Here is a 12,744-nt window from a genome sequence, read left to right as displayed (position 1 = left end):
AAGCTCAGGATGGTGGATACAAATTTTGCAAAATTCTGATTTTTGCTCCAGTGCTCACATTTTATCATTGGCGGCAAATACTATCATGGTTTCTCATGAAATGAGAGGTTCCCTTTGCCCATTCACAGAAATTTTATCATTGGCGGCAAATACTATCATGGTTTCTCATGAAATGAGAGGTTCCCTTTGCCCATTCACAGAAAAATATCTGTCAACATCCTAAATGTGAATAACCATTGTTTGCATGTCAGTCATTATTTCAGGTAAAATGATACTTCATTTTTTCACATAAAAATAGTCTTTCACAGAAAAACACATACCCAGTCGGTTTGCAACTCCAACAGTTCCACATGCACTTGCCTCAAGACCACCATTGTACTCAAGTGTGGATATTGTACTTAGGAAGTTGGACCCCTAAGGTCCAGCAGTTTTGCTCACCACTGTTTGTGCACCAACAGTGCAAATGCCAATAAAATAAAAGAGGCAAATAGCATTTCAGTATTATTATGGGAATCATTTTAACCTCAAGGACCCCATAAGGGTTTGGGGAATTTCCAGGTTGCCTGAACTGTAGTTTGGAAATCTGTAGATGAAGCATCTCACAACCAGTGACTGGGATGTTTTTCCAATCTCTTCCTAGCATGGTTCCTAAGTCCCCATGCACTGGGCACCTGCAGTAGTTCAATAAGGACTCACTGGCCAGGTGGCTGATGTCTCTACAATGCAAATTTCAGCAATAGAGTCCTGATAAAGGCCTTTGTCACTGGGAGTTAATGCCAAGAACATGGGGTGGGGGCTGCTTCCTGGATGTCCGTGGTTTGGAGCAGCAGCCAGACATACTCATTGCAGTCCTGTCCTGGGAACTGCCTTACATGAGCAATTGAAGGACCATCAAGAGTAGAAAGGCTGCCAACTACAAGGGACCAAGTCCCCAGGCATGTCTTCCCCTTCCTGGCTTCCTGCTTCTGCTTTTAATTGATATGGGAAATCTTGACATTTGATTACAGGCCTTGGGCTTCATTTCTGGGCCGCCTTCAGGACCCTCTTGCAGAATGGTCTGGGAAGGACAAGGGGAGAGTTGACTTTTGGGAATCCTGGAGGAGACTTGGGGCTCTGGTGCCTCTGGGTGACTTTGGAATCACAGAGGAATGACTCTTGAACTGGGAATGACTCTTGAGTCATTAGGTAGGTGTTCTGGCTCTGCTATAGTTCTGGAAGCATATTGGGAAAAGTTAGGAGACCAAGGTATCTGTTAGTGCCGGCTTCTGGCCCTCCAGTGGAGTCTTCTTGCCTTCTCATTCTGAGAGTTATCCCCAAACTCCAAGAACCTTCTGACATTCCATTTTTTTTGTTGCTATAACAAAATAACTGAAGCTGGATACTTTATCAAGAAAGATATATTTTGGTTCACAGTTCTGGAAGCTAGTTTGGGTGACTGCATCTGGTGAGGGCCTCTGCTGACTCACAACATGGCAGAGAAGTGGGAAGGGTCTTGTACAGAAAGCATGAAGCATGAGGGGTGGTCTTACTTTATAACAACCTGCTCTTGAGGGAACAAATCTAGTTACATGAGACTGGACCCATTCATGCAAGACAGCATTCGTCTATTCATGAGGGTGGAGCCTCCACAACTCAATTACCTCCCACAAGGTCCCACCATTTACAGTTTCCACCACTTGGACTCCACCACACTGCTGACCAAGCTTCCAACATATGAACCTCTGGGGGACACACTCAAGCCATATCCAAACTGTAGCACTCTGTCTTGGGCTTTGCATCTCTTAGGTCACTGTTGTTCCCATCAGTGGGGCGAAGTGATTCTAAATCGGTGCCCATGTCCTACCTGGGCCAACCCTGCCCTGTCTCTGTTATCCAGTCCCCCAGTGTCCAGGCCTGGAGGCTGCAGACCTTCATCATCCATTGGTGGGCTTCTCTCTTGGTGTGTTTCTGTGGCTATGAAGAGATGCCAAGGAGAGCAAGGATGTTCTGGATCTTAGAGGTACTTTTGATCTCATTTTTTTTTTTTTTTGCAAGTGCACCTTTCTCTCCAGAGAACAGGCCCCTGAACTTCTCCCCAGTTGATTCCAGTGCTTGCTATGTGAAGAACATGGTTTTGCTATTTTATCTGTTTATTTATTTATTTATTTTTGGGTACTGGGGATTGAACCTGGGGCACTCAACCACTGAGCCACATCCCCAGCCCTTTTTATATTTTGTTCAGAGACAGGGTCCCTGTAAGTTGCTTAGGGCCTCACTAAGTTGCTGAGGCTGGCTTTGAACTTGGGATCCTCCTGTCTTAGCCTGAGCCACTGGGATTACAGGTGTACACCACTGTACCTGGCTTATCTATTTATTCTTTACTATGGACTATTCAGCAGGGAAACCAGAGATGGTGTTTTGAGAACCGGGTGGAAATCAGAAATATATGTCTCACATATCGTTATTAATTTTTTTAAAAAAGCGAAATCAGAACTATATTTTAAATTTGGAAAATACTTTGACTAGTGTTGTTAATCTTTCTGTCATCGATTCTGAAGAGGTATTAGAAATTTTAAAGATCAAGTTCCTCAACAGCATTATGGCTTTGTAAGAAAAGCATTATTTTATAATGCTGGTGTGTGTGAGGGGCGTGGTGGTAGACAGAAAATGTTTTTATGTTTCTTTAGGATTTCTGAACAAATTTTGCCAAAACTTGGAATCCTGATGTCTTAACTCAAGCGACCATAACAAAATACCACAGAAAATGGGGTGGCTTACCCAATTGACATGAATTTCTCACAGTTCTGGAGGCTGGAAGTTCAAGATCAAGATGCTGGAAGCTTCAGTATCTGGGGAGGGCTCTCTCCCTGGCTGTAGATGGCTGTCTCCCACTATGTCCTCACGAGTCACAGAGAGGCAGTAATCTCTCTGGTGTCGCTTCCTATAAGGCAGGAATCCCATCATTAAGCCCCCACCCTCCTGACTTCATCTAACCCCAACTAACTCAGGACCCAGATGCTATCACAGTGGGGGTTAGAGCTCAACAGATGAATTTTTACTGGGTGGGGTGGGGTGGGGGAGTGAGCACCCACGTTCAGCCCATAACACTGAGCTAGGAGCAAGCCTTAAAAGTTAAGTTACAATTGTTAAGATAGTGGAGTACTCTAGAGAGGTTTACCTCACTCTGCAGTTATGTGTTTACATTTCAAGGGGGACACTAACTCCAGGTTCTTTGGCCCAGGGAGAAATGTATTTACATTCCAATAAAGTAAAGTGAGAATCTAGGATCCCTGCCATACAGCCTCCAAAAAGTGATTTGTCTCCTCCCTTGCACGAGTAACCGTTCACAATCCCTCCTGTCTATCCCTCATAGCAGGAACATCAGCTGGCTCTCACCGCATCACCCAGGGACACAGACCCCAGGCTTATGATTTGTTGAAGGTCACTGATTACAAATCCACCTCAGATCCAGAATACTTCATATGTGCATTTGGGATTAAAACTGATAAAGGTGAATATTAAAACCAAAAAAATATTAAGTTAAAAACATCAGAAAGAAACTTATATATTCTGAACAACTAATTATGAGTAGACCAAAAAAACCCAAAAAAACCAAACAAAACAAAAAACCGAAAAACCTCTTAGTGGAAGACAAAGTAAAATAGAAATAGATCAAATTATTAACATGATGGCATTTGAATGGTGACAAAAATGGGTGATTTTCATTTTTTAGTTCCTTCTAAATTTTTTTTTTCAAAGAATGTATGGGCATATGTTGGGTAGTGGAAAAAAAATTTTTTTTTTTTTTTGAGATGGGATCTTGCTATATTACTTAGGATGGTCTCAAACTCCTGGGCTCAAACAATCCTCCCATCTTAGCCTCCTGAGTAGCTAAGACTACAGGTGTAGTACCATCATGCTTGGCAGAAAATATCTTTTGGGTGAACATCATAATAGAAAATATCTCTGTATTAGCTACTCATTGTGATACAATGAATTAGGCCAAGACTGAACAACATCACATCTGTCTTATCTCACGGTTTCTGGAGTCAGGAGTCCTGACTTCCCACTGAGTCCCCAGTGACACCTCCCTAACCCCATTGAGTAGCACAATTAGTAAATGTTATACATTAAACGTGTAAAGTAAATGTATACTGAATTCATCAGTATGCAGAATGGTGCTGCTTTTCCCCCCTTTTTTTTTTTTTTTTTTTTTTTGCGTTTTAGGGCTTCACACAGATTTCTAATTTTCCCGGCTGACTGTGCTTGCCCCTGCCTCCTCAAGGCCCCCAACCCTAACCCCACAACCTAAATGCACTCACAACCGTTCATGTTTCACAAGCACTGGAAGTTTGTGCCGTGGCGCTTGATTTTCTTGGCAGCTTTGTTATATATTTGGAATCAGTCACAGTAGTCACTTGGACAAGAGGTCCAGAACTTCTTGGCATGGGGCAGGGGAACCTTTGTACTTTCTATTAAAACAAAAGAATAAGAATGAAATAGGAAACCCCTTATTTGGAAATATGAAAACTAAGTATGCAAAAAGCATGCTTCCTTTTACCTGGGACCTTGCTGACAGCTGGGCTGTCCAGGCTACTTGCTCCAGGGACCAAGGCCTCCTGAGTTTCTATGGGATCCCAGGGACTCACAATTCTGGGTGTCCTGTTTAGTCCTGGCTCTGGTTGACCTGCCCCTGGACTGAACTCTGTGGGCAAGATAGGGCAGGCCCAAGAAGGAGCTCACTTGCTCCATGACCAACCCTCAGAGCTACAACCAGGAAAGCTGACTTACCTCAGGTCTCCCACAGAAGACCTAGTCCCCCTCTCTTTAGCGATACATTGATTGTCACTTGTGATCAAGGCTGCCTTGAGTCAGGACTTTAGACCTAAGTTGTGGAGATAGTCTGTCAGGAGTCAGTGCAAGCAGGGACTGGCCAAGCCAGTATTTGAGGACACAGAATAAGCTTTTGGAGTCCAGAGGGTCATGTGTGCTTTGGAGTGCACAAAAGAAACTTGTGAGTCAATCTTTTCCCAGGGCTTGAAACTCTACTCCTTAAACTCAGGATCACAAATCCTACATTAGTGGGCTCTTAGTTCTTAATCATGAAGTAAATGTGAAAAAATGCTTATGATAAAAACAAGGAATGATCCAAAGCCTGGGAAGGATGTAGTCATCCATGACCTTGGCTGCCTAAAACAGAGCAGTTTGAGTGGACGGCATTGCAGGCTGCAAGGGATGGGCAAGAGAGGCAGCAAGCCAGGTGGACGAACTGAGGGTGGGCTGTGGCTCTGAACACCACCCAAGTCCTGCCCCAGGAGCCATCTGGAGAGGGCTGGCCCACTGACACCCTCCCTGGATCCTCAGCTCCTCTGCTGGGAAAGATGTTCTCACTCACTCTCTGACTTTGGCAGAGACACCCAGTTGGCCAAGACTGAATCATGTGACTCCCTGGCTACTAAGGAGAGAAGTGGGAGAGTGCCTGGCCTCTTCCAGCCACATACTGGGAGACAAAATCTGACTCTCACCAAGTAAGGCAAGACTCCCTCCAGATAAGAAGGGAGTTCCCTTGGTTGGGGAACCTCCTAATGTCAAATATCCATCATAGTGGCCAAGAAATTGTGGTGTTTCAACCACTGTACATTTAAAATGAATAGCAAAAGAACTCTATACATATATACATACCATCATTCCCTGGTATCTTTGGAGCATTGGTTCTAGGACTCTTTGGAGGTACCAAAAGTTCCTTATAAAGAATGGCATAGCATTTGTATATGATTACACATATCCCCTTGTATACTTTAAATCATGTCTAGATGATTTATACTATATAGTACACTGTAAATAGTTTTTATACTGTTTTATTTAGAGAATAATCACAAGAAAAAAATTTGTGCATGTTCAGTACATAGAAAGTTTTTCCTGAATATTTCCCATCCATGACTGGTTGAATCCATAAATGTAGAACCCACAAATAGAGAGGGTTTATTACACACAACACACACACACACACACACACATACACACACACGTTCAAATAGCATCAAAGATGTTCATAAAACATTTCTTGCTAATTTTATAGTCTTATAAAGACATATATATGTGCAGGCTAGATTATAGTAAGCCACTGAAGTTCACTGTTTATATTGTTGTTTTGGGAAATTGCTTTTTGAGTTCAGAGAAAGAAGCTGTGGTGGAAATGTAACCATTCTGTAATTGACTTAATTTTATTCATTTTTGAAAAGAAATATCTCTCTTAGTGTCAGTTTTCTAAATTTCAAGAAGGCAATTTCTATAAAGAAACTTCTTATAACTCGTGGTGGAGAACACATAGATTGGGAAAGATTGACACTTATGTCAGAGCATGTAAATAAGTTGAGTGGGGTTACCTTGGTATTCTCTTCAGGTGTTATTGGGTTGTACTTCCAGTGTTAGAACATTTAGATCCATGAAAATATGGGACATTCATTTTGGTTTCACATTTACAATCACCCTGTTTCAAGTTCTGTGCCAGGAACAATGGGCAGAAATGAAGGCTACCTGTTTCTGCACCCAGGGCAGTTATAGTCTGGTGGAGGAGAATGTTATAAAGAACTTCTTGGGAATAAGCTGGTGCATGTGAGGTACTATAATGATATCTTTCTAAGTATTTTTTAATTTCATCCCTGATTTCTTCTGCTATTCGTTGGTCATTTAATAGCATATTATTTAGTCTCTAGGTGTTAGAGTATCTTATATTTTTTATTTTATCACTGATTTCTGATTTTATTCCATTATGATCTGATAGAATGCAAGATTTTTTTCCCATTTGCATTCAGGGTTATTACTGAAATAATATTTGTATTCCTGGACATTTTGGTTAATATTTGTTTTTAAACTTAATTTGGTTTCTCCTTTGATTGGCCTTTCCTTTAGTGTAGTTCCCCCCTTTGCTGATTTTCATTGTTGTTTTTCATTTCCTCCTCCTGGATTATCTTGCTGAAGATGTTCTGTAGTGCAGGCTTTCTCACTATAAATTATTTTAACTTTTGTTTATCATGAAAGGTTTTTATTTTACCACCAAATCTAAAGCTTAATTTTGCTGGATATAAGATTCATGGTTGGCATCCACTTTCTTTCAGAGCTTGGTATATGTTGTTTCATGATCTCCTGGCTTTGAGGGTCTGGGTTGAAAAATCTGCTGATATACAAGTGGTCTCCCCCTATATGTGATCTGTTTCCTTTCTCTTGTGACCTTTAAGATTCTATCCTTATTCTGTATGCTAGGCATTTTCATTATAATGTGCCTTGGTGTGGATCTGGTTGTAATTTGTACATTTGTCCTGTAAGCCTATTGTATTTGAATGTGAATGGCCTAAACTCATCACTTAAAAGACATAGACTGATAGATTGTATTAAAAAAAAAAGACCCAACAACATTCTGCCTTCAAGAGACTCATCTCACAGAAAAAAACCTCCACAGACTGAAGGTGAAAGGGTAGGAAAAAAAGTACCACTCAAATGGACCACGTAAACAAGTAGGGGTTTCTATCCTCATATTAGATAAAGTGGACTTCAAACCAAAGCTAGTGAAAAGGGATAAAGAAGGACATTTCATACTGCTTAAGGGACTCATACATCAACAAGACATTACAATCATAAATATCTATGCCCCCAATAATGGGGCATCTGTGTATGTCAAACAAACCCTTCTCAACTATAAGAATCAAATAGACATAACATGATAATACTGTTTAATACACCTCTCTCACCACTGAATGGGTCTTCCAAACAAAAACTAAACAAAGAAATTATAAAACTCAATAATACAATCAATAATTTGGACTTAACAGACATATGTAGAATATTGGTTCATCAACAAGCGAATACACTTTCTTCTCAGCAGCACGTGGATCCTTCTCCCAAATAGACTATATGTTATGCCACAAAGCAAGTCTTAGCAAATAAAAAAAATTAGAGATACTACCCTGCATTCTAACTGACCATAATTGAATGAAATTAGAGATCAATGATATTAAAAATAGAAGCTATTCCAACACCTGGAGACGAAACAATATGCCATTGAATGACACATGGATAACAGAAGACATCAGGAAGGAGATAAAAAAAAAGGTCAATGAGAACTCCAATACAATTTTTCAAAATCTCTGGGACACTATGAAGGCAGTGCTAAGAGGAAAGTTCATTGCATGAAGTTCATTCATTAAAAGAAGAAAAAGTCAACAAATAAATTACCTGGAATTACAGCTCAAAGCCCTAGAAAAAGATGAACAAATCAACACCAAAATTATTAGAAGACTAAATAATTAAAATCAGGGCAGAAATCAATGAAATTGAAAAAAAGAAACAATTAAAAATTTGACAAAACAAAAAGCTGGTTCTTTGAAAAAACAAAGTTGATAAACCTTTAGCCACCCTAACAAAAAGAAGGAGAGAGAAAACTCAAATTACTAAAATTCATGATGAAAAAGGAAATATCATGACAGATATTATTGAAATACAGAAGACAACTAGAAACTATTCTCAGCAAAATAAGCAATCAATGAGGTGAAGAGAGCCTACATTTTGCGAACAAATTTTTGCCACACGCACATCAGATAGAGCACTAATCTCCAGGATATATAAAGAACTCAAAAAATTTAACATTAAAAAAGCAAACAACTCAATCAATAAATGGGCTAAGGAGCTGAACAGACACTTCTCAGAAGAAGATATACTTTCAATCAACAAATATATGAAAAAATGTTCAACATCTCTAGTAATTAGAGAAATGCAAATCAAAACTACTCTAAGATTTCATCTCACTCCAGTCAGAATAGCAGTTATCAAGAATACAAACAACAATAAGTGTTGCTGAGGATGTGGGAAAAAAGCATACTTATGCATTGCTGGTGGGACTTCAAATTGGTGCAGCCAATCTGGAAAGCAATATGAAGATTCCTTAAAAAACTTGGAATGAAACCATCATTTGACCCAGCTATTCCACTCCTCAGTCTATACCCAAAGGATTTAAAATAGCATACTACAGTAACACAGCTACATCAATGTTTATAGCAGCTCAATTCACAATAGCTTAATTGTGAAACCAACCTAGATGCCCTTTGATAGATGAATGGATAAAGAAACTGTGGTACATATACACAATGGAATATTACTTAGCATTAAAAGAGAATAAAATCATGGCATTTGCAGGTAAATGGATGGAGTTGGAGAATATCATGCTAAGCAAAGTAAGCCAATTCAGTAAAACCAAAGGCTGAATGTTCTCCCTGATAAGTGGATGCTGATCCATAATGGGAGGGAGGCATGGGAAAAATGGAGAAATTTTGGATAGGACAAATGGGAGGTAAGATGGGGAGGGGGCATGGGGGCAGGAAAGATGTTGGAATGAGATGGATATCATTACCTTAGGTACGTGTATGAGTGCACTTATGGTGTGACTCTGCATCATGTACAACCAGAGAAATGAAAAGTTGTGCTGCAATTGTGTGCAGTGGATCAAAATGCATTCTGCTGTGATATGTACTTAATTAAAAGGAAGGAAGGAAGGAAGGAAGGAAGGAAGGAAGGAAGGAAGGAAGGAAGGAAGGAAGAAAGAAAAAACAAGCTAAAATTTTACCAAATGTTTAAAGAAGAATTGCTACTAATCAATTCTTCCCAAGCTCTTCCACAAAACAGACAATGGAACACTTCCATAATCTTCCATGAAATCAGTATTACTTTGATACTCAACTAGACAAGAACACTAAAAACAAAAACAAAAAAGCACCCTAAACACAACAACAATAAAACTCTTCTGCAAAAGAAATACTTGCAAACCAAACCCAGTAACACATGAAAAGGTTTATAAACTATGACCAAATGAGATTAAATGCAATATATCTTTTTTAATATTTATTTTTTAGTTGTAGTTGGAAACAATACTTTTATTTTATTTATGTATTTTTATGTGGTACTGAGGATCAAACCCAGGGCCTCCCATGTGCTAGGTGAGTGCTCTATTGCTGAGCCACCAACCCCAGTCCTGCAAGATATCTTTGACATTCAAAAACCAATTCATGTAATATATAGTATGAATAGATTAAAAAAAAAACACATGGCCATCAGATAGCAGGAATTAACAAATCAATCCATTTAACAAAACTCAACAGCCTTTGTTATTTAAAAAATAAACAATACACTCAACAAAGTAGGAGCAGAAGGAAAATTCTTTAACCTAATAGAGAGCATCTATAAAAACAAACCAAACCCATAGTTATTAATAATGAAAGAATAGATTCTACCTCTAAAAATTAGGAACAAAATGAAGATGTCTTCTCTCACTATTTTTATTCAACATTGTAGAGAAATTCTACAATAGGTAAGGAAAAGGAATAAAAGAAATCCAGATTAAAAAGGTAGCAAAACTTTATTCACAAATAACATGATCATGTAGATAAAAAATTCTAATGAAGCCACATACAAAAATTATTAGGGCTAATAAGTGAGCTTAACAAAGTCACAAGGCATAAGATCAATATACAAAAATAAGTTGTATTTCCACACATTAGCAATGAACAACATAAAAGTTAAATTAAGAAAACAATTCCACTTATAATAGAATCAGGAAAAATAAAACACTAGTAATAGGCTTAGCAAAATAGGTACAGGGTACATACAGTGGAAACTACAAAAGATTGAAAGAAATGAAATAAAATTTAAATAAATGGAATAGCATTCTTTACTTACGGATCAGAAGACTTAGCATTATTCATAGTAGCCAAACTTTTATAGGAACATTATAGTATCATTACTTATAATAAAAACAACCCAACTATTCATCAACTGATGAATGGATAAATAAAATGTGGCATATTCATACAATGGAATATTATTCAGTCATAGAGATGTACTGATTCATACAACATAGATAAAAACATTATGTTAAGTAAAAGAAGCCAGCTATTAAAGACCACATATTATGTGAGTCCATTTATATGAATGTCCAGAACAGTTGTTATGGTTTAGATCTGGAGTGTCCCCTGCAAAGCTCATGTGTTGAAAGCATGGTTCCCCAATGTGGCAAGGTTCAGAGGTGGGGCTCTTAGGAAATGATGGGACTGAGAAGGCTATAATCTCACCAGTGGATTAATCCATTTGAATGGACTACTGGGTGGTAATTGTAGGAAGGTAGAGTGTGGCTGGAGGAGGTGGGTCACTGGGGGTATGCCCTAGAAGTTTTTATCTTTTCTCCAGCCCTTCCCTTATGTACCCCCCATCCCTAACCACCTGCCATGAGCTGAGCTAAAGCATGCTATGCCCTTCAGTTATGATGTTCTGCCTCACCTCAGGCTCAGAGCAATGGAATTGTCCAATCCTCTACTGAGACCTGAAACTGTGAGCCCAAAATAAACTTCTCCTCTAAGTTGTTCTTGTCAGGGATGTTGATCACAGTGATGAAAAGCTCACTAACATAACTGCCAAATCTGTATAGGCTGAAAAAAGATCTGGGGCTTCAAGGGCTGGGAAAATGAGATGATGGCTAAATGGATAAGGGGTTTCTTTGCAGAGTGAGGAAAAGTTTCTAAAATTCATTATGGTGATGGCTGTTGCACAATTGTGTGAATATATGAAAAATAATTGAATTGTCCACTGGAATTATATCTTTAAAAAGCTGTTAAACAAAACATGTGGTTATGTGGATAACCCTGCTAATCTGTATTCCCAAGACAATTCAGAGGAGACATTTATAATTCTTGCAGAATCCATCCAGGAGCCTGGGAAAAGATACCATGATAAGGGTTAACTTGCTAGTGTAGTATGCCTGTGGGCTGGGAATCCTTCTAAGCTGACAGGATGCATCTGCTTTATCCCTTGGACTTTAAGGGGTGCGTAGACTGGACACACTTCCAACTTGGCCACTCTTAAAGGTTGCTTGGAGTCCCTGGACTTTAATCCTCACCTTCAATGTGAGCTGGGTTCAGCTGCTAAGCTCAGGAACTAAGCAGGGCAGCACAGCCGAGGGACTAGCTCTTCTTTTTCCCCAGGACGTGCAGTCACAGGGATTCTGAACCCTTCCTGAACCATGCATGCTGCTAAGAATAGTGAGAGTACAGTATGTGTGCCTGTGAAGATTTTCCTGTGGAGTCATGAGTATTTACAGCCTACCCTGTAATAAAGATCTTTAGCTTGCAGTACTGCTTTGAGAGTGCCCGGTAGTCTCTCTTTCCAAAATCTAGCCTCAGAGTTCTCTATTTCAGGAAAATGCTTGGTTGATTTAACTAAACAGCTCTGGTTAAATTTCTCAAATGACTATATCTGAACTGGTTGATGAACAGATAAGTGTGGTTTGAGAAATAGGTCTGTTGGGCTGTGAGGAAGGGCTTTGGCCTGAGTATTTCCTTTTAAGCTTATTAATCCTTTTGTTGGACAAACTGACAAAAGAATTAGTGATAATTCTTTTGGTTGCAAGTTACAGAAACTGAAACCAAAATCAGGTGGTTGGCAGGCTTACGGAACTAAGGACTCAGTGGTCCCAGGACATCCTCTCTGTGGCTTCTATTTGGCTTGGAATGTTGCCTTCTTTTCCACAGCACGCTAGCTTTCTGCAAAGAAGGGCATGGCTGCGGAGACTGTTGGGTTTACCTCTGCATGTGTTTGACACCTCAGGAGCTTCCTCCTGGCTCCCAGTTCAGGAAAATACCTAGAAAGGCTCTGATTGGTCCGTCCTGGGTCAGGTGCTTGCCTTGAGCCAATGACTGAGCCGAGGAGGCGGGTCAGATTGACTGG

This window comes from Marmota marmota, unplaced genomic scaffold, assembly GCF_001458135.2.
Source record: "Marmota marmota marmota unplaced genomic scaffold, marMar, whole genome shotgun sequence".
NCBI lineage: Eukaryota > Metazoa > Chordata > Mammalia > Rodentia > Sciuridae > Marmota > Marmota marmota.
The sequence above is the reverse complement of the archived record's forward strand: the minus strand, read 5'-3'. Positions refer to the sequence as shown.